General features: G+C 35.2%; 1 pseudogene; it reads left to right on the top strand.

Moving 5' to 3' along the window:
* Positions 1–519: 519 nt before the first annotated feature.
* On the top strand, positions 520–1345 carry LOC113266500 (microtubule-associated protein RP/EB family member 1-like; annotated as a pseudogene).
* Positions 1346–23776: the final 22431 nt, after the last annotated feature.

Here is a 23776-nt window from a genome sequence, read left to right as displayed (position 1 = left end):
TGCAGCCCTTTGAGATTTTGACAAATCAAACCATGAATCGAGAATCAAAAAGTTTTAAATCTCTATGCTTGCTTTTCCATTATGTATTATTTCCATTTCGTTCAACTTTATTTGGCCTACACAGAACAAGACTGAGGGGAAATATCCAGCTCTTCTTTTCGCCATCATAAATGAGAGATGTACTATTGTATGTGCTGGGGAGGAAAAGTATATACAAAGTTCTTGATGTAAGGAAGTAAACAACAACAGCATTTTTAAATGACCTTAAGATATTGTGAGGAAAAAAAATATGTACGCATGGCAAAAATTTAAGAAGCTATTAAACTGAGGGGCACCTGGCTGGCTCAGTTGGTGGAGCATGTGACTCCTGATAATCAGGGTTGCGGGTTCGAGCTTCACGTTGGGTATAGAGATTACTTAAAAAAAATAATGCTAGTTCCAGTGGTTTGAATGAGAAGACAACAGAACCAAACTGAAGCCAGGCATGGTCAGTGGATGCAGTTCCACCTAGAGTGGAAGATGGCACTGAACATACACTCAATGTCAGCCACCAGCGATAACCTAAGTCGACAGGACAGGCTGGCCTGGATCAATGAGTCTCTGCAACCGAATCTGACAAAGATCGAACAGTCATGCTCAGTGGCTGCCTGTTGTCAGTTTATGGACAGGAGGTTCCCTGGTTCCATTATGTTGAAGAAAGTGAAATTCCAGGCTAAGCTAGAACACGAATACATCCAGAACTTCAAAATACTACATGCAGGTTTTAAAAGAATGGGTGTTGACAAAATAACTTCTATGGACAAATTAGTAAAAAGGAAAGTTTCAGGGCAATTTTGAATTTGTTCAGTGGTTCAAGATGTTTTTTGATACAAACTATGACGGAAAAGACTGTGACCCTGTAGCTGCCAGGCATGGTCAAGAAACTGCAGTGACTCCCTCCCTGGTTGCTCCAGCTCTGAACAAACGGAAGAAAACTCTCAGCTCTAGCAGTGAGCTCCCTAGAGGCTCACTGCAACAGAGAACCACTGCAATCCTGGAAGCCAGCCCAGGGGTGGTGTGAAAAATCCTGGTGCAGGCAATGGGGATGACTGAGCAGTTGCATTAATACAGCAGGTCAACATATTAAAACTTACTGTCTAAGACGTGGAGAAAGAGAGAGAATTCTACTTTGGGAAGCTAAGGAACATTGAATTGATTTTCCAAGAGAAGGAGAGGGGAAAACAACCCTGTATTGCAGAGGTTTGTGGACATTCTCTATGGCACAGAAGAAGGCTTTGTGCTACCTGCTGAAGGGGGTCCACAGGAGGAACAAGAAGAGTATTCACAGCCTGGACCAGCGAATTAACATCTGAATTTCCCACTTCAAATCATGGGCTTCCCTGTAAAATACTTTCTGCTATTATTCTTAGAGGACTCACTGGTTTCTCTACATAATCAAAAAGCGCCTCTTCTTAAGGTGCACTTTGCAAAAGTCTGGGTTAGGAGCTTTGTAGCAGAGCACTATTAACATCTCGTTGGGTCACCCAGGGAACAAAGAGGCTGCCGTGGGGCTCACTGTGTGGATGCCTGCTAACACTCATTGCTCGAGAAGGTGCTTTTATGTAACACACTGAGGTGGAATCCTCAGTAGAGAAATGTAAAGACTGATTTGAATTTTAAGCTAATGTGAAATCTTGGCAGAGAACGTTTTAATAAATAAATGCTTTAAGAGTTCTTTAAAATGTGCTTCCATATTTCGAAATATAAAATGTAACATGACAGGAGATTTTATGTGTCTGACATTGTGTCTGGGAAGGAAGGGCCAGACCTCTGGACCTTTGGAAGCTGCTGTTCACAGGCCTTGCAGGGCTACCTGAATCTACAAAGGCCTAGACCTTGGCCCAAAAGGAAAGTTTAAAAAGTTGCACTGTCAAGCCTTTTGGCTTTATAGCCTAATGATATCCCTGCTCTAAGAAGCAAGAAGCATTGTTTGGATGAATAGAAGGTGTGTTTTGGCCCTGAGATGTCTGAGTTGAAGAGCTCGAATTTCACTGAATATTTCTCCACCAATTTTTCAAGTTATCCCTGAAATTTCCATATATTATGTTTTTTGGGAAATGAGGTATGTCCTGTTTTTAAATCTAACAACTACTTTTGAGGAATTGCTCCCATCTCTGGGATCTGAATGGGGGTTGTGCCCCATTTTACTGTCTTCTAAGTTTACATTGAACACGTTTCTCTTTTCTGCTCCCCTCACCCACTGGGGACTCCTGTTTGGCTCCTGAAAGTTTGCTGCTTAGAGTTTAAGTTCAGCAGGTGGTGGTCACGCTGCAAGTTCTTTCTGGGCCCCTGGCAAAGGGAGTGACCAGTGAAGGCCATTGCTACCTTGGGATCTGCAAGACTGGGTGTTCTCGGTACCTGCTGTCCACAGCCCTCCACTGTTACTGGAATACTTTGCCAGTGCACTCATCTCTTTGGAGATAACACTCGTTAGCGTGTTTGCTAAATGTTAATTTTCTTTTGCAGAAAACACAGTACCGTGTCTGAATTATTAATTTTTAACATATTTCATTCCTTAACGCTTCCTCATTGGCTCTGTCCCTAGCCTATTCAGTTCCTTTGCTTGGCAGGATTCTGCAAAATGTGCATCACCCACTAGTGAGACTGTTCATCCCCTGATGTTCTGTTTTGTTTCCGATGGTAGCTTATCCTAAAATGTGTGTAGAAAGCAGATATTTTATGATAAAATTTGTTGTGTAGTGCATGGTCTGTGGAATTCAGAGGAAAACCCAGATTCAGTGATTAACAATGCCAAAAAAATGTAACTAACTAGCCATTGTTCCAATAACAGTGGTGCTATTTTGTTGCCTAAAATTCCATTTTGTTGGGAACCCATTTTCTACCTGGTCTTACTTGACAGGATTTTTTCCTACACTAAATGGTTTCTTTTTTTTAAGATTTTATTTACTTATTTGAAAGAGAGAGAGAGAGAGCGAGCACACAAGCACAAGAACAGGGGGAGGGGCAGAGGGAGAAGCAGACACCCCTGCAGAGCAGGGAGCTGGATGTGGGGCTCCATCTCAGGACCCCAGGATCATGACCTGAGCTGAAGGCAGACACTTAACCAACTGAGCCACCCTACATTAAACAGTTTCTAAATAAAATCTGGTATTTCAAGAAAAAAAAAGCTATTAAACTACTGTAAAAACAAAGTAAAATACAGTTTTCTGATCTGTCATGTTCATCTTCCAAGTTCCTGTTTGTAGCCACCTTTTACATTTTCCTGTGTATTTCCAGAAATTCATAATACATAAACAAATACACATAACCATGTATTTACATATATGCACCTTTTATACAAATAGTTACACACACATATTTATATTATTATAGACATATATATATATATATATATATATATATATATATGCATATACACATACTAATTTGTAATCTACTTTTTTCCTTACTTTATCCTGTTTTTTTCCCCCGTATCTATACTCCTAGGTCTACCTTATTCTTCCTAATTAGTAAATGATACTTTATTGCATAACAACTATCATAATTAATTCAGCAAGTCTTGAATTTACATCAATTCCAGTTTTGCTGTTAAAAACAATGCAATGAGCATATGTATATAAATATTCTCATGCACTTGGGTCAGTATAAACTTTGGCAGACTTAATAATTCATCTTCATAGGTTTACTAGGACTTCTGTGTGTGTAATGTTTTGAATCCTTAGCTTTTTATAGATAGACAGACAGATAGAGAGAGATATGTCTATCTGCATCTATACAAATATTTCTCATTGCCTTTTAGGAAGACTTTGCTTGACCTTCTCATGGTATTTCTCATTGCCTTATAGGAAGACTTTGCTTGACTGCTTTTAATTAATGAAAGAGAAGGCATTAAACTCCTCATTAATACTCACACTTACCCCTGTGTGGACACCATTCTACCTCTATTTATTGCATTGAAACAAGAGATTTTAGATAATAATATCATGTCTATATCACGGCTATTTTTTTTTTTTACAACTATAAGCGAGGTCTTTATAAGAGCCCATAATGATCTGTTTCCAATTATGAACATTTTTCCTGAGAATTCCAAGATTTCAATGTAAATATTCTTATATGAGAGAATGAAAATAAATATTCTTAGGAATTTTTTCTAAAGTTTTAGAGAATTGTCGTATACCCCTGAGTCATAACAAAAAATGCTGAATTTAAAAATGAAAGGGGTTCTTCAAATTTCAACAGCTGTCTCCATATTCTTTTTACTGTAGGTACAGGATGAAAGGGATCCTTGGTTTCCCTTCTGTTCCTGGGCTCTTGTTTATTTAATTCTGCATTCCTCAGGGGCATGTTTCCTCGGCTGGCCCTCACACTATGTTCCTGTTCTGCCCCTAACTTACACTGTTTGCACTTACTTTCTCATTCCTCTCAGAAAAGACCACTTTTTTGTTGATGGTGATTATGACAGTAATTTTTATTTTGTGGAAATTTATGTTTTCATTGGGGACTGAGAATTTACCAGGAGCTTAATACAAACAGTAGAGTGTTTAGTTCTTATCCTTCATTTACACGGGGGGGGGGGGGGATTTAAGCTTAGTGAAGTTGAGTAACTTTGTCCAGGGGCCCTATACACTCTCTTTTTTTTTTTTTTTGAAGATTTTATTTATTTATTTGACAGAGATAGAGACAGCCAGCGAGAGAGCGAACACAAGCAGGGGGAGTGGGAGAGGAAGAAGCAGGCTCATAGCGGAGGAGCCTGATGTGGGGTTCGATCCCATAACACCGGGATCACGCCCTGAGCCGAAGGCAGATGCTTAACCGCTGTGCCACCCAGGTGCCCCTATAGACTCTCTTTTAACCACAGATTCCAACCCACAAATAACCCACTGTCAGGTATTAACAGTGGGCGATAAGACAGAAAACGGCTAAACCCAATCCCAGAGATTCTCAGAGGCAAAACTCTCACTTGACTCCCTGAAAGTTGTGCGTGGACAACCATGGTGCTGCATAAAGATTCTGTTTCTGTTTGGATAACAAAGAAACTCTCTTAAGTTTTCAATCTCAGATGGCTATAGTAAATTGTCTCTGACGCACAGCAAAGGAACTAATTCCATACGTAGACCTGTGTCAGGAACAAGATGTGTCCATCTCCCATTTGGCTAGAGGAGCTAGTTTTGAGGAAAATAGAATTCATGAAGTATACATTTTCCCTGAAATACAATAACTGTGTGTTTATGTATGCCATGCAAATTAAGCATCTATGTGTGTGTGTGTGTGTGTGTGTGTGTGTGTGTGTCTGTGTGTGTCTGTGTGTGTGCGTATCCATATAAATGCTTGGTAAACATAAATACCTCAAGAGGTAGATAGAAGCATAGAGACAGAGACAGGACTGTATCTAGATAGTACAGAACAGTAGTTCGGAGCATGGCTTCTGAGTCAGACTGCTTGGTTTTGAATCTCAACTAACAAGTTTCTTTATTTTTAAATTGATTTGATAACCCATCTAAAGTGCAGTCTAAAGGCAGAAATGAACAATACAATGCAACACAACACAACCAAATCAAGCCAAAAAAGGGGGGGAGGGGACAAAAAAACAAACAAAAAATTGAAAGCTAATAGCTCGGATTCAGATCAGAGCCCCACTACTTACTAGAAATAAGATCTTGGTTTTTCACTTCTTTGTTCCTCACTTTCTGAATCTGTGAAAAAAGAACAAAATTCCAGTCACTTCAACTAGCTGTGAGGAATAAATGAGAGTGTAACTTAGAATTTTACCTGGTACATTATAAGAATGTTAGAAATGTTAGCTATTATTGCCATCAATCTATTCAGAAACCAGGAGACAGAGCTACTGTTCATTGAGCTACTGTTCACGTTTAGCAGATGCTTTGCAAAAAACATGGATTACAGCCTCCACCGGAAGTGCTTTCTCCCTACTTGAGTACGAATGAGCATGCAAAGCCTTACACCAAAGGTCTTTGACAGTGATACTCTAAAATTCTAGTAGTGAATAGTGATACAACTATTTATAAAACAAACAAAAAAAGATGTGATTGAACTATGTATCAGCTGAAAACACAAGAAATAGGTTACATGAGTAAGGCACAGTTTCTGCAAAGCAGTGGAGCCAAATACTAATGGCAGAATGAAGGTTTATGTCCAAATCTTGTACCAGCTAGGCTGGCTTTGGAAATTAAAGTTAGCTCAAGATGAGAGATAGTCCACTCTTTCAAATGTGACATCCTATGGAAGAAGTAATATGGGTTCTACTTGGTAAGTTATTGTCAGAAATGTAATCTGATAAAATGTGATCATCGGACATGATCTAAGAATATTTGGTTTTGGCTAAGTGATCACCATGGAGTTCCAGTCAACTACCACTGATAAGAATTCATACTAAACTCTAACACTTATAAGAATTCATAGTAGAGGGTGCCTGGGTGGTTCAGTCGGTTAAGCATCTGCCTTCAGCTCAGGTCATGGTCCCAGGGTCCTGGGATCAAGTCCCACATCAGGCAATCTGCTTTGCAGGGATCCTACTTCTCCCTCTGCCTCTGCCTCTGTCTCTCATGAGTCTCTTAAAAAAAAAAAAAAAAAAAGAGTCTCTTATTAAAAAAAAAAAAAAAAACCCACAAAAAAAGGACTCATAATAAATTCTAATACCTCTTTTAATCATTTCCCCCAAAGTGATCAATTCAAAATAAATTGAAAAATTTTTACATATCCACACCATAAAAATTGTAAGGGCAGGATATAATTTTACAAAGAAATGGCATATCTAATAACAGTAATTCAATATTGTTATTTCCCCATCACTAAAATTTTTAAAAATATAACTATGTAAATGTTTATTTCAACTAAAACTGCTATTCTAAAATAATTAAATTTGGGAATAATTTTGATGTCAACCCTTTTATATTTTATCTCTTTCAGAAGTAAAACACTGTGAGCAAACTAACAGCATATCAGTGTATTCTCATTTAATTCGCTAATCTCTCAACACCCCACAGGTGACAATCATGAGAATTTTGATATGAGTATGCAAAGTATTTTTGTACATTTCTCTGTGTCTGTGTGGTTACAAATGTATATCTTTAACACATGTGGGGTGAAATATACTTTCTTACATATAACTTTGCAACTTGCTATTTTACTTATTAAAAAATCTCTAATCCTAAAATATACTCTTAGGTCTCTTTGCTCCTGGTAACTATGTTTAATGATTTTATAATTTTCTTTTATATGAATAATTCACAGTTTATTTAACCATTCCCTACTAAGTGGGTATAGATGTTATTAGTAACATGTGGCCATTATAAACAATGTTGCAGTGAACATTCACATATATGCAAAATACTTTGATTATTTCTGTAGGAATCAACTTTTTAGATAAATTATCACTCTATTATTATTAAAATCCCTGTAGAGAAATTAGTTTATTTCTTAAAATCTACTGTTTGTATCTTTCTTTTGTCCATTATTCTACTAATTTTCTGTACTTCAGGAAATCTTTATTAATCTTTTGCCTTCTATACTTGTTGTGAATATTTCCCTCCCCACATGTTGCTTGTCTATTATCCATATTTATGATTTTTAACGCAGAGAATATCGTCATCTTTTAGTAAGCAAATCTGTTGGCCTTTTTGTTGACAGCTTCTAACATTCTTTTTGGCTTTCTTAACTAAAATCAAATTGAGCGGCAGGAACTCTGGATGAAAACCTCAACTCAGAGAATACTTTCGAAGCAACTATAAATTAGTGAGTGGGGTTATAATTCTTGTAGCATTAGTATCAAAGGCATACTACACAGCTAGAAAAGACATATAGACTGAGAGTTGTCATTGCTGATCAGACACTGCCATTTGAAGATATGTCTATAGGAATCTCATAAGGGCTCTGCTTTACTACTTTAGAATAATAATTAGCATATGCTTTTTATATAAATTGTGTTCTTTCACATTTAAATTGATTCATCTTGTGATGTGCTAATGTTCGCCAGAAACACAATCAAACAACATTAAGAACATATCTTAGCATATTTTTTTTCCTTAGAGGTATCTATTTACAAAATATTGGAAAGTAATTTTCAGACCAAATGTATTCATGCTCCTGGTTAATTATCCATACACTGTGCCACCACTGCGTCTGTCCTTTCGAAGGAAAACAAAAATGAATCTGATAATGCTAAATTAGTCTAAGGTGCTGTCTTAGTCCACTTGGAGTACTGTAACAAAAATACAAAAGACTGGGCTGCTTATACACAGAAATTTCTCGTAGTCTGAACGCTGGGAAATCCAAGATTCAAGGTACCAGCAGATTCAGCGCCTGATGAGAACCCACTTAGATGGCTGTCTCTTGCTGTATCCTCACATGGCAGAAGGGTTAAGATAGTTCTCTGGGGTCTCTTTTATAAGGGTAATAATTCCATTCATGAAGACTCTACCCTCATGCCCTAATCACCTTCCAAAAGTCCCACCTCCAAATATCATCACAGTGGGGATTAGGTTTCAATACATGAATTTGGGGGTGGTGGTGAGCACATTCGGTATACGGCAAGTGCTAGAAAATGTATGTAACCCTTCTTTAGTGTGTTGTTAATGTCTACTTGATGATCACAGGAAAAATATGAACTATATCCTTTAACAATTTGCAGATGGAGAAAAGGAACTCAAATCCAGGTTATCTTATTCAAGTTCAGATATTTTTATTTATTTTGTTTTCCCACCGTATAATAAAATAAGTGAAGTTAAAGTTCCCTTCATAAATTACTAAAATAATCTGAACATCAATTCTGAGAAGGCAAAAATTACACTGGACAAAGTTAATCAGATAAGGGAGACTTTAAAGAGTATTGTGATACAGGAGAGAGGTTGGAACTCTAAACTCAACTCCAGTGAAGGAGAGGGTGGTATTATTCCTTAGGGCTCACTGAGCTAGTGGAAATTTAGTGGAGAATGTTATAGGTCATCTGTGTTTGTTCAATTGGCTTATCCAAAAGAAAGATAAGATTGTCATATCTCTATGACAGAAGGCAGCTTTATAACTCGGAGCAAGGCACCTGTGGTAGTTAGATCCCTATTCTCTCACAGAAACTAAGAGATAAGAGTACCATCACCTTTGATGATTACATTTCAAATAAATGGGTCTTACTTACTAGAGAAAATCATTCCTGGGCTGTAAAACTTGCAAGAAGCTTTTAAAAAGATTTACATCTCAACAGGGCAGAGAAAGAATTTACAAGTTTTCTAAAGTAAGTGCTCTAAGAAAGGGGAAGTCAGGGGCCTATCATCTGGAAGAAGTTTGTCTAAAGCATAGTCAAGCTGAGGGGAACATTAAAGCCATCTTGATCAATACAAACTGAAAATCTCAGACTAAAAGTGGATTTTGCAAATGATGCCACTCGTAACCTCAGCATGAGATTCAAACTCCTCATGCTAAGTGATGTTTAAGTATCAGCTACATTCAGAGATATGCATGCTGAATTTCAGTAATTGGAAGAGTGATTTTTTTTGATTGAGTGAACATATTTTGTTGCAATTCATCTTTCACGGAGTGTGGAACTAAACAGTAAAAAACAATTTATCCTTCTAAATTAAAGAATTTATTCTTCTAATTTAATAATAATTAATTTAGATAAACAGTTTATTCTAAATTATTTTTATCCTTTACTAAACATGAAAAATTATATACTTAGGGTTTTGATTTTTAAAACTCTGCAAGCTCGGTCATTTGTATTTACTTTGAAAAACCAGGTGGCTGTGGTATTGTACTCTTAATAATCTTAGCCTATTTTTCCCTTCAAAATTGCTTTTCAACCAAGTAAAAATATTTGGTTTTAAGATATTTTATTGCCACAAATGTTAAAATCTAACTCTCCATATTTTCACTAGATTGTAAATTAGATCTGTGAGTTGTAATGATAATTTATAATTAATTATGCATAATTTAATAAATAATAACTAGAAATATATATTCAGTAATAAATTAGGCATTCGCTGGCAAATGTCTAAGAGATGGGATATCAAAAATAATGTGTTAGAAATGACACGTCTCTAGGGCACTGCTGAACAATATACTAAAAGTTCACAGCATTCATTGCAGCAATTACCATACTTACTGTGCCTTTAAACGTGTCTTCACTTATAAATCTTTGGGCGATTAGTTTTAACAGCACCAACATATGTTCACCTATCAAACACCTCCACATTTTTCTAAGCTATTATAAAATTCAAGCACCTTACAGTGAAAAAAATATATATATTACACATTAAAACTAGAAAGAAAGAACAGTAAGTGGATATATTCATAATCTGTAATGTAAAAAAGACAGAGGTAGTTAAAAGAGACAAAAACACTAACAACTAATATTTGACAAGGAAGCCAAGAATACTCCATGAAGAAAAGACAGTAATTGGGCCTGGGAAAATTGAACATTCACATGCAAAAGACTGAAACTGGATCTCTATCTTATGCCACTTAAAAAAATTAACTTGGGGAGCCTGGCTGGCTGCCAGTGGAGCATGAGACTCTTGCTCTCAGGGTTGTGGGTTTGAGCCCCACGTTAGGTGTAGAGATTATTTAAAAATAAAATCTTTAAAACGAATAAAAATAAAATAAATCTTCTAAAAAAATCTTAAAAAAAAAAAAACTCAAAACAGATTAAAGATTTAAATATAAGAACTGAAACCAGGAAGGTCCTAGGAGAAACACAGGATGGTACTGTAAAATTTAAAATATCAGCAAATTCAAGGTATCTTTGTTCATGAACTTTTTAAAAAGAGTATAAATTAAATTCTTTTTTTAATTTTTTTTTTAAATTTTAATTTTTTTTTTTTATATTATGTTAGTCACCATACAGTACATCCCTGGTTTCTGATATAAAGTTTGATGATTCATTAGTTGCGTATAAATTCTTAATTAAATAGATGAAATTCTTAATCTTTTAACATAAATATTAATAGGAAATAAAATATTAACAGAAGCACCAACACTGTACGAACACTGTACTAACCATCTAGAATTATCATCTATTAAATATGCGAAAATATGCATTGAATAAAACTAAAGGTAATGTTGAGAGATAACAGAACAAAAAAATACCAGAGTACATATTACTGCTTTAAGGATCTTGGTCAATATTTGAACCTGAACAATGATGTAAAAATGGCAGAACTCAACTGCAACACAGTATCATTTTCTTTAAATATTAAAATACACATTATAAATAAAATCCTTAAAAAATGGCTACTAGGCAAATGAACATGATTCTAGAAACTGCAAAAACTGTCAGAGTTTTGGCAATCAAGATAATTGAAGGGGAGCACAGGATAGGCAAACAGAGCCCAGGAAATTCTTAATATTACCCTCAGATATAAAGAATAAAAATCTGAGGTTGTCTCCTTATCTTACATTTATTAAGAATGGTGAGTTCCAGAAAGGGCTGCCTACATGAAGGTGTGAAAACCTTAAGGTACGTTATATTTTTGTTTCTGAATATTTCTCCCCTTCCCTCAAAGAGTACATGCCTCTTCCCACTGGTATTTCTAGGGCTTCCCTGAGGACAGCAGATGTACTTCTTCACCAATAGCAGGTACAACCCTGTGCCTTGCTTGCACAAATAAAATATGAGTGAATGCAAAGTGTGCCAATTCCAGTTTTATGCAGCATTGCATGAATTTGCTAATTCTAATTCAAGTGTGAATTTCAAAGTACATAATGAATAGAAGAAACATCCTGGAGCAGAAGGGTGATAACCATTCAATTATGTGACAGGTGCTCCGGTCTAAGATAGTTATTCCTTCTTTTATTTAATAATCATTCAGTGATGATTATTAAAACAATGTGCCAGGTTCTATGGTAGGCACTGAGGACACAGAGTGTGGTCATTTAATATCACTGCAAAAACCAAAACAGAACTTGGGTTTTCCAAGAAGGATTGCATACTGCCTCACTCAAGCTTTTTCCTTTACCTGTCATGCTTTCAGGCTATAGAAATGTGGTTAAAGCAGAAAATAACTAAGTATTAAACAGTAACAAAGTAGGGAGAACAAGCAATATGGATATGGTGAGAACACTGCCAAAACACATCAAAGAGCATAGAAAAGATCTGGACAAAGTTAACCCAAGCAGGAAAAAAGTGACAAGAAATGGAATGGTAGCAACACATACTAATACATGCACACAGTATATTTGTTTATATATGCTGAAACAGAAGAAAAATTTCTCATAAATGATAAGAACACTACAAATAGTGTAACAATATTTTAAAAAGATTTATTTGAGAGAGAGAAAGCGTGTGAACAGAGGGAGGGGTGTGGGGAGAGGGAGAATCTCAAGCAGACTCCCCCTAAGTGTGAAGCCTGTCATGGGGCTTGATCTCAGGACCCTGAGATGATGACCTGAGCTGAAACGAGGAGTCAGGGGCTTAAGAGAGCCACCCAGGTGCCCCTTGTAATAATAATTTTAATAAAACAATACCTCTAAGATAGAAGGTAAAGGGGGGAAAAAGAGGGAATGAAAATGTAACCTGCAGATTAAAAAAAAAAAAAATCAAGGGCAAAAAAAACACTTGAAAAAAATAAAATTAATTCAAAATAGCAAGAAACCGAATGGACAGGTAAAACTAGCATAATCACACAGACTCTTTTTGATCCTTTATATTATAAAGAAATGTGACAGAAATTCAAGTTTGAGGAAAAAAAATATTTTAGTCACCAAATCGGGGATAAACTTGCATAAAGGGGAACAATTCAGCACAGCTTCAAACTTCTAACACCGTTAAGTGCTTGAGAACGCTGCAGTGATGACTGAAAAGCTTGGGATGACACGAAGTGTAATCTAAGAATATTGTGCTCTTTAAAGAATGAAGAATATGTAAACTTTAGGTCTGCATGTTATCAGGTATTTTCCAAAATATGTTGACATTGTTTGTGTCTGGTTAGTAGACTGTGTATTAGAAGCACCAGGCACTTTCCAGGTTAACATATTTCTCACTGTGCATGGCTGATACTTAAATGAATACTACTACTTTAACAAGTTAATGAAAGAATGATTGTATAGTATCAATTGATTAACAAGGTAATGTTCTTGCGAAAGGGTGTCTTGCCTTAGGTGGGTAGTTCTCAGTTCATAAAGTCATGTAGTCTGTTTGTGGTAAGTCACAACTATTTTTTATTTACATGAAAATATTAATTCAAGTTTCGTAAGTCTTGAACTGTGGGATGGTGTATAAAAATATAGAAAATACATATATGCAAGATCAGGGAGAGGACTACTGACAGAAATCAGGTCAAGAAACCGACTATTATGTTAAAGTTTTTCTCTTCTTTTTCCTCTTTTCCTTTCTTAAACATGAACACACAAAACTCACAACTTCAGCGGTCTCTCTCTCTTTCTCTGTCACATACAAGCACACCCATCCAACCACCCATTTCAAGCTTTAAGATTTTCTTGTAGAGGGGCCCCTGGGTGTTTCAGTCAGTTAAGTGGCTGACTTTGGCTCAGGTCCAGATCTCTGGGTCCTGGGATCGAGCCCCACATCGGGCTCCACGCTCAGGGATAGTCTGCTTGTTCCTTTCCTTCTCCCTCTCCCTCTGCCCCTCCCCACTTGTGTGCTTGCTCTCTCTCTCTCTCTCTCTCTCTCTCTCAAATGGATAAATAAAATCTTTAACATTTTCTTGTAGTTCAGAAATAGAATTATTGGATCTTGTAGATTAAAATGGTATTTGAGAATCACCAACATAACATCTCCTACCATGCCACTACAATATCTATAAATACATACAAAATGATGAAAACCTACAAATGTAAATATCAGAATAAACAGAAGTATACAATGTCTGAATCTTGTAATATGAACCCATATTCAAAGCCTAGCAATTTTGTGGTGAAGAATTTACCAAGCTTTCCCTCATTACAAAGCATGTTTCTTTTGTTTCTTCTTTTGCTTCTCTCTCCCTCCTCAACCTACTTCTCTTCCTCTCATCTTTTCTCTTTCTCTCCTTCTCATTAAACAGCAACTGCCCAGAAAATGATAGAGGATGCTTTAAATTTTTCTTATGGCCTACCCACTGCATCAAAGAATCAGTCTTTGATGACATGAAAATTGAGCAACCAAATATATTTCAGCTGTTTGCTGATTCTTTTTCTTCTCAACAAAGTATTGACCTTTCAGTTACCTACCATTTTTCACATGCATTCAAAGGTAGCAATTCTCAGGAGAGAAAAAAATCACGTAGGATAAAAGGGGGGGGGAGAGAGTGTGTGTGTGTGTGTGTGTCGGGTGGGGGGGTGCTAACAATGGCATTTTAAATTCTCAACTGTACAGTCCCCACAAATAAAGCACTAGAAAAGAGTAGTCAACAGAAAAAAAAAAAAAAAGTTCATGCTTGCTTTGAAAAATCTTTCTCGTGTCAAGAGGTACAGATGATCAAATAGTAGGGTCACAAGAGGATGCTGCTTCATTTGAGGAGAAAAGTACAAGGTGAGATTTTTGAGGGAAATTATGGATTTTACTTGGAGCTCTAGATGATAAATTGTCTTTTATATGTAAACCAAAAAGAGAAATGGACAAGTGGACAGAAAGCAAAGTGCAAGAATTACTATTATATAGTAGTAATAATTATTATAATAACTACTACAATATCAGCAAACACTGAAGTTACTAAATATTCCTCAATTCCAAGCATTGTTTTAAGTACTTTGCACATATTATATTCTTTAGTTCTCAAAAGAACTAAGAAGCACTATTACTAACCTTATTTTATAGATCAGGAAACAGACACAGAGTGTTCAATCAATTCACCAGGGTCACACCACTAGTAAACAGCATTTGAGGTGCTGACATCGTATATAGGGCTTAAGTTTGCTGCAGAGACCTTGAACCACAGGCCAGGTCTGGATTATTGATAGAAGGTGTGATACTAACAACAACAAAAACACCCACTGTATAAAATTTAAAAACAATTTTTACTAGGAATAATGCTACACAGTCATGTATGGATATGAGCTATATTCCAACCTTGAATACTGCAGAAATTTGTTTCATACTTTCATTTCTTTAAGGTTCTGTATTCCTTTTCTTAATATTTTATATGTTCTAAGAAATTGTCTAATTCTTTGCAATCCGAGGTCTTAATTTATTTCATCTTTAAATACAGAACTGTTAATGAGCCTTTTTTCCCCTCAGAGTTATCTAACCTGAAACCCAAGCATGCCATAACCTTTCTGAAAGTGTTTCTAATTGATTAGCAATTACAAGTAATTCAATTAAATGAGCTCATTTTTATTTTTAATGAAGTTGTTACTATAATAATTATTTTCTGAGCACTGTACTTCAAGAATCTAAACATAGGGGCGCCTGGGTGGCTCAGTCGTTAGGCGTCTGCCTTTGGCTCAGGGTGTGATCCCGGAGTCCTGGAATCGAGCCCCACATCAGGCTCATCCACTGGGAGACTGCTTCTTCCTCTCCTGCTCCTCCTGCCTGTGTTCCCTCTCTCGCTGGCTGTCTCTCTCTCTGTGTGAAAGAAAAGAAAAGAAAAGAAAAGAAAAGAAAAGAAAAGAAAGAAAAAGGGAAAGAAAGAAAGAAAGAAAGAAAGAAAGAAAGAAAGAAGGAAAGAAAGAAAAAGAAAGAATGAATCTAAACATAATTCTATTTGCCTTTGTGAAAATTAAAACAGTGCCTCTCTTTCAATGCTTAATCTTTCCCTCAACAAGCAACGTTTTTGGTAACTTTGTAACATTCAAACACTGTCACAATATTTTCAGATGAAGACAATTATTGCATGGTTTTATGAATTTATATAAAAATAGAACAGTTTAACAAGGATGTGGAGGATCACATAGCTGCTATTTTTTTTTTCCAGTATTGAAAGACTGTCTGTAATGATAACTCTTGCCACAGAGCAGTTGAGGTGTTAATTAGTATACTTGTTTCCCTTATAGATATTATTAAGGACTGAAGGAAGAAAGAAAAACATGTCCTGGATAAAATGATAATAATAATAGGAAGGAAGGGAAAAATGGGTTAGGAAATTTTAAAAATGATAATATTTCCAAGTTGAAAAGGTACAGTTAATAATTTAACTTACACGCTTTCTTTGAGAAGGGGTGATTTCTGATAAAGGAGAAGAAATTAAGCACATTTGAGAGTTAGAACAGAGCTTGGGGCACGTAGGTTATGTATAATATTTTCTATGTGTATCCATATCTCTACAATATAATCATACGGAACACAAGTACACTCAGCAGTGCATGTCAAGACATAGACAGAGGCTCAGGATGAAGGAAATCCAGAAGACACCACATGAAATAAGAGAAGCAAGTTATAAAACGGCATAATATGCTTACCCCAGACCAAAGAGAAGTTGTATAATAGGTGTAGGCATTTCCAGGAGATATAAGATGAATTGGTGATTTGGGTGACTGAAACAAGGTCAATTTCCTCCATTTGTTGAACCAGGTAGACAAGGGATAGTGATTAATGAACTAACTTTTGCAGACACAGTCAGCTGAGAAATGGTATTGATGGGACAAGGGATGGGAGCTGATTAACTCAGTTTCCTCAGCTTCTTATTTTTTTAGGAGATGAGGAAAGAGCAGTTATCATTTAAGAAAGGGCACAGGTATCTGGGAAAAAAGTTTCCTAACCTTTTAACTTTCAGAAGAAATTAATTTCCTAGCACTTTTTGTACAATGAGAAATAGTTCAGTGAATTGTACATTATTAGGGAAATTTATTCAGTACATTGAGTGTGTTTGGTGATGTAAGATTGGGTGATAGCAAAAAGATGCAGTATTTCCTTCCCTGAATATTTTCCTAAACTATGAATGCCAAAATACTTCATTGAAACATTCTCAATACTTTAGCTGACTCCAAATGTAAAGACAGCTCCTGTAAAAAGGGAAATATTTATGATTAAATACTGGAATAAAGCCATACGGCATCTTGAAAACACAAAAGAAAATCTTTATGGTGTAGAAAAGATCTCCAAACAAAAATGCTCAAAAAGAAGAAAATATGTGTGTGTATACACACACACACACACACACACACACACACATTACAGATAACTTTCAAGGATTAGATTGCTTACAATGGAATAACAGTCTTCATTCATTAGGAAAATAAATGTATTTTGATTTATCTGAGAGTACATAAACTCTCAGAGGATGAATATATTCCAGAAAGAAAATTAAAAAGCACCAGAGAAGCAAGGAGCTATAAGGACAACAGGTAAGTAAATCAGTTAAGTATATTGCTAATCCATGTAACTGAATTTTTAAAACACAGCAGTTAGAGTAATTCAATTTGATGTATTTAAATGCTAGCTGGAATTAAAATTTTAGATATTAATAATACAGAAATTAGCAAAGAGAAACTTGAGAAGAAATTAAAGCAAGCTTTTACTTTACATAAATATGCACATATATGTATTTTTTTTTTGTTAAAACTTAAGGGGGGGGGCTAAAAGTATATGTAGAGGTATATGTCATCCAAACCAATGGAGTAAGAAAAATGAAAGTCAAGTCCAATCGGTGATAGGGAAATCAAGAAAGGTGAATGAAGCAAACACAAAAAAATGTTAAGTAGAAAACACAAAATGGTATATGTCAAGTAATCCCAAATAAATCAGCAACTATAATGACTATAAACAGATTACATATTCCTTCAAAAAGCTGAGACTCCTTCTGGATTAAGAAAAAATGAAACCTACCAAGTAACCCTAAATAAATCAGTAATCATTAAAAAATGAACATATTATAGATCTCATAATAAGCACAAGTCCCTTTTGATTAAAAACAAAACACAACTCTCTGAGGAACAAATATATCAAATGTTTAAAAATGAATATGTATACATTGACTAGAAAGACAGAAATTAGAGAAAATAGGTATAGTGAACTTCAAAGGCATTTTCCTGCAAAGAGGAAAGAAGTAACACAACAGCTGATGGGAAAAAAGGGGATAAGAACAGTACTTTTTTTAAGAAGGAAAAACAGTAGGACTGTGCATTTGTTCATGGAAATGACCCAATAAAAAGAGAAAAAAATTGAAGATGGAGGAAAAAACGTGGATAATTGCTGGAGCAATGTTTTATACAGGTAACAGCACCTGCTTATAGTTTACAAATCAACAAATAATGTTTTAATGTAATATCTGAATCATGAAAATTACCCATATAAGAGGAAACCATAACAAAATATCTTAGTGATACATATGGACAGAGTAAGGAATAAGAGTTAAGGTACAACTGTTCTAATTCATGATGGCACATCAACAAATACTCTTAAAAACTAATAAATTAGAAAATAGGCTCAAGATACATAAAACATTACATATATACATATAATATGTACACATATATACATATGTGTATATGATACATATAATATGTACACATATATACACATACATATGTGTATATATGATAAAAATATTAGAAGAGCTAAAAACAAATTTTTAAAAATTTTTAAAGATTTTATTTATTTATTTGAGAGAAAGACCGAGAGAGAGAGAGAGAGAGAGAGAGATCATGAGCAGGGGGTGGGGTAGAGGGAGAAGCAGACTCCCCGCTGAGCAGGGAGCCCAATATGGGACTCGATCCCAGGACGCTGGGATTATGACCCTAAAGGCAGACACTGAACCAGCTGAGCCACCCAGGAGCCCTAAAAACAAAAACGTTTAGCACTGGTTGCCTTTATGAGTGAGAAAGATGAAGGGTGCTTTTATTTTGAATTCTGCATTCTTCTGGGCCATTTGAAAATGATTACCACTTCTATGCATTGTCACTATATTAGAATAAAAAATAAGTTATTTTTTTAAAAGATTTTATTTATTTATTTATTTATTTGAGAGAGAGAGAGCATGAGGGAGAGAGACAACCGGGGATAGGGGTAAAGGGAGAAGCAGGCTGACTCCAATCAGGGAGCCTGATGCAGAACTCGATCCCAGGACCCTGAGATCATGACCTGAGCCAAAGGCAGATGCTTAACTGACTGAGCCACTCAGGTGCCCAAAAAATAAGTTATTTTTTATGCTAATGAATTATAATACATTTTATCAATGGGACATAAAGATGTAACTACATAGAATAAGATAAATCAATATACGTTGACAAAGAAAAATGTTCCAATATATTATGATGTGAAAAAATTCTAGTTGCAGAAAAAATATGTATTAACTTCTGAATACATTAAACTGGGGGGATCTACTTTCAAGTTGGACTTTTTAAAAACCATGAGCATGAATTACTTAATTATACTCTTAACTAATAAGGTTTAGGAACTAATACAAATTCTAGAAGTCAGGGGTTTCTGAGAAATACTTGAATTATAGTGTAATGATATATGCCATTTTGGAGAATAAAACACTTTCTTCTTTTGAAAGAGTAAGGGATAAGGTCATGGAGCCTCCATTAACTTATATCAATTTGATCACTTTTAGTGACATCAATTACTGACCACTGAGAAATGAGAACCTATCTTTCATTCAGAATTTCTAAAGAGATGAGAACAGTAGGTCAGATCTATCTTTCTGCCTTGACTCCCTGTGCAGTATTTGCTATAACCTTGAATCCCTACATGTAAATGATGATAATAATTTCAATCCTTTCATAGGGCTATCAGATGTTTTTAAATTCCATTAGTTTGTAAATTAAACACAAACTGACAATTTTTATTATAAAAGGTAAATGTTTTAGACATTCCAAATTAGAATTGTATTAATCATTGCAATGTCATAAAGTTGTCCATCAATGTTTTGAAACTAAGTTTAGCTGTGTATTTCAGAGTTTAAAACCGCAGGCTCAGAATCCTGAGAGTACCTAAAATTAAATGTCTCCTGGTTCTAATATTTATCAGTTGTGTGATTTATTTTAAAAACAAACAGAAAACACCACCAACACATCTGTGTGTTTGTTTCCTCATCCATAAACAAACGTTTTTAAAAAGCACTTAATTTATAAGGCTATATTAAAAATCAGTGTTTGTAAAAGTACTAGGAAAAGAGGTTGGCAGGTAGTAAAATGCTATAGGAAGTGTTTGTGAAATCAATTAAAATACAAACTAATAGGGAAAGAGTTAAAGTCTGGCAATGTAATATGTTATATTAGACACGGTCCAAATTTTTCTCAAGTCCATTTCTAGTCATACATTCCAAAGTTTTGAGAAATTAATTTTTTGAAAGTAGATATTAATTGAATGGAAACACACTGTGTATATATTATTATGTATTTATTTCATGTGTTTTTTCAAAATTAAACAGCCACTGTATTATCTCATGTTAGAACAATACTGATGAACTCACGCTGCAGGACAATTTCTGTCAAATGAGAAAAGAAATCTAGTCTATTAAAATTATCAAAGGCACCTACTGAATAAACCAAAGCATTATGTTAACTGGTTAAGAGTTGGCTTGGAAATATGGTTCCAAACCTAGATGATCATAAGGATTATATGAGGAGTTTAAAAAACAGATATTTAGACTCTGCCACTGATACATAATCCAGAATCTCTAGATTTCTAGGGCCAGGACTACAGAATCCTTCTTTTAAAAAGCAAAAGAAAACAAAATCTTCTTCAAATGTTGTAATATAAGCACATGTGGGAACCTGTGGTTAAAAAAAAAAAAAAAAAAATCTTAGGGGCGCCTGGGTAGCGCAGTCGTTAAGCGTCTGCCTTCGGCTCAGGGCGTGATCCCAGCGTTTCAGGATCGAGTCCCACATCGGGCTCCTCTGCTGGGAGCCTGCTTCTTCCTCTCCCACTCCCCTGCTGTGTTCCCTCTCTCGCTGGCTGTCTCTCTGTCACATAAACAAATAAATTAAAAAAATCTTAAAAAAAATTCTTAAAGGACTCTTTCAAATATTTACTCTTTTCATTGCTTTATTTAGGACTGTGAATCTGTGTATGAACTAACCACCATGTATTACTTTAGAGCCAAGAAACTCAAATTATGCTTTCCTTGTATATGTTGCCCATCCCACTCTTCATGATCCAAGCACTACCAAGTTCAAATCTGTATACAGTAGCTGTCAGTTCTCCATGTACTCAGTTTGTATGGTATGGATAATATGACTCGCATGGAAACAAGGGGTTCACAAAGATAAAGAAAACACTTTTCATTGCTGTCAAAAACTAAAAGTATAGCTGCTAACGAACTAGGATCTTGCTTTCAAAAAATCAACATTAGACGATCAGGTGACCCAGTGATTCATTGTACTTGAATACAGCAACTAAGCTATAGAAGAAGACTGAATTCTGTATTAAGGAGATGGGTAAGGGAGATTGCCATTCTGGTTCAGAATAGACCAGCTGACGAAGCTCAAATGTATTTGGTGATCATACAGTGAAAAGAGGAAAAGAATATGTACTTTTATATGACTTGGCAAATCATGATTTCATAGTGCTATGCTATTTATTTTCTAGATAAAGACACAGCTACATCGTTAATAAAAATAAGGTATGTGGCTATGAAGAGGTGATTTGTTTAAGAAATATTAGATATATCTCAGTAGGCAGATTACATAAATCCACTTGCGTTTTGCACCAATCTGGTACAAGTCGCTAGTAATGGGATTCAAGTAAATTGTAAGCAGATGGTTTATTGGGAGGCATTCACACTGAAGTGTTGACAAACATTTCAATAAGATTGCAAGGGGTTCCATGTCATAGTCAAATTAGCTACAACTGTCTATCTTCCATTAACCTGTAATAAAGAGATGTATTTTAATAGGGTGTAATTGGTTTTAGATTTCCATGTCTTTCATCTCTTTTCCATAAAGGTTCTGGAAGTATCCTAGAAAGGTACAGATAATCCCTTCTTTCCTTTGGTTTTCGTTCAGAGTGGTATTTAACATTAACTCTACTGTTATGGGTTTCTGTGGGAATAATGTTTTTGCAAAAATGAGGAGATAGAAGGACTTGGAGTCTAAGACATTTTCATCTTCTGCCCTTAACAGGTTTGTCAAGCAAAATGAGTTGTTATTTCTACTTGCATGATATTTTACCAGTACTTCCTTCTATGGCTCACTCAGTATTTTCCCCCCATTAGGGTTGCCCAAATGTTATTTTTGTTCCATTCTGTGATTTCTTTTAACTTTTCTGTTAATTATCAAAATACTTATTTACTTTTTTACATAGGTATGTTTTACTTTGCAATATGGCTCTCGTTTATACCATCGGCTAAAATTATATTTGTAGGACATTTAACTTTTAACCATTTAACTTTTCTGTTCAGAAAATACATGTTCTAAGTCAAAATGCTACTCCTTTTTTCTTTTCCAAAATCACCTAGTTAATCCAACAAGAAAATCAAAGAGACTCAAACTGGCTTCCTGACATGAATCAAAACGGTTGTTCACACTTCACATTGTCTCTGTTTCTCTTTCTCTCTCCATATGGAATCACAAAGGCAACATTTATTTTTAATGTTTTAATTTTTTTTTACAAAGGCAACATTTATACGGACACTTCATATCAAAGTCCAATTCACTCGTTTTGGTACGTGGATTTGATACCGCCTTTCTCACAGGGCAGCAGGGAAAAGAGTGCTATTCTAAATCCTCCCTGTTGGGTTAATCAACCTTGTTCAAACTAAATAGAAGTCTGGCAACTCTTAACTGGGCAGAAGGGGATCTGGTGCCAATAGGCTCTCAAAGATTACTTTTTTTTTTTTTGGTTTAAGTAATCTCTACACACAACATAGGGCTCGAACTCATGACCCTGAGACCAAGAGTCTCATACTCCACTGACTGAGCCAGCCAGGCACCCCTCAAAAATCACTCTTATAAAATTTTACTTTTATTAACAAGCATTCGATTTCCTAAAGATTTAAATAGTAAAATTTTAGAAGATAATAAAGAGCCATTATGACTGTCACGTGTCTTCTTTAGCGGAACAATGTATCTGTCCCAATACGGACGGACTGTGGATGGCAGACATACTTCTTACAAAATCAGGAAACAGTGATTCTTTAATCCATAAGAGAACAAACTTGACATGATTCTATGCCTGTTGTCATGAGTGAAGAAGCTATTCAGACAAACCCTATGTAATATTCTTTTTTGAAAGCCCCTGTTATTTGAGCACCAGATAGAAATTACAGTTCATTAAATTTTTATTTTTCACATGGTGTTTAGAGAAAATACTTTGCAAAATGTTTTTATTCTGAGTTAACTAGTAGCTTCAGTAAATAAAATGGTCAATAACTTACCCAAGATTTTAATAATATAAAATAATTTTATATTGATATATTTTAATTGTGATCATATGTGTCAGTAATGTAATAACATCTTTTGCGAAATTTTCTCATACCTACATTCTTCCCTATCTACCATCCTTTACTTTTCTTTTTTCTATTTTTGGGTCTTTAATGATTTGCCAAAAGTGGATTAGTCAGTGTGTAATAGCTGTATAATTGTTTGCAATGGTATTGTTAGCTGTTCATGCTTTTTTAAATTCATGTGATTATTAAGTCTCTCTGGCAAGTACATTCTATGTTATACACATAAGTAGAAAAACCACATTGTAGAGCACCGTAAATTATACCAGCTGAGCTTTAAATGCTACACAAATGTAGCCTATGAGTAGGTTGAACTCCCACCTACTGTAGGAGTACAATACTAGATAGGAAAACTGTTCTGGAATTCTAAAGATGAACAAACATGGAAAGAATATAGAACACCAGCTAAAAAAGAACTGAAGGAAGCACATCTCCCTTTTTCCCAAAATAGTTTAAATTCAATTATTCAGTGGCATCTATTAATAGATAAATATTTTAATAATTAA

The sequence above is a fragment of the Ursus arctos genome, unplaced genomic scaffold, assembly GCF_023065955.2.
Source record: "Ursus arctos isolate Adak ecotype North America unplaced genomic scaffold, UrsArc2.0 scaffold_3, whole genome shotgun sequence".
Taxonomy (NCBI): domain Eukaryota; kingdom Metazoa; phylum Chordata; class Mammalia; order Carnivora; family Ursidae; genus Ursus; species Ursus arctos.
This window is presented reverse-complemented; position numbering and strand designations above follow the sequence as displayed.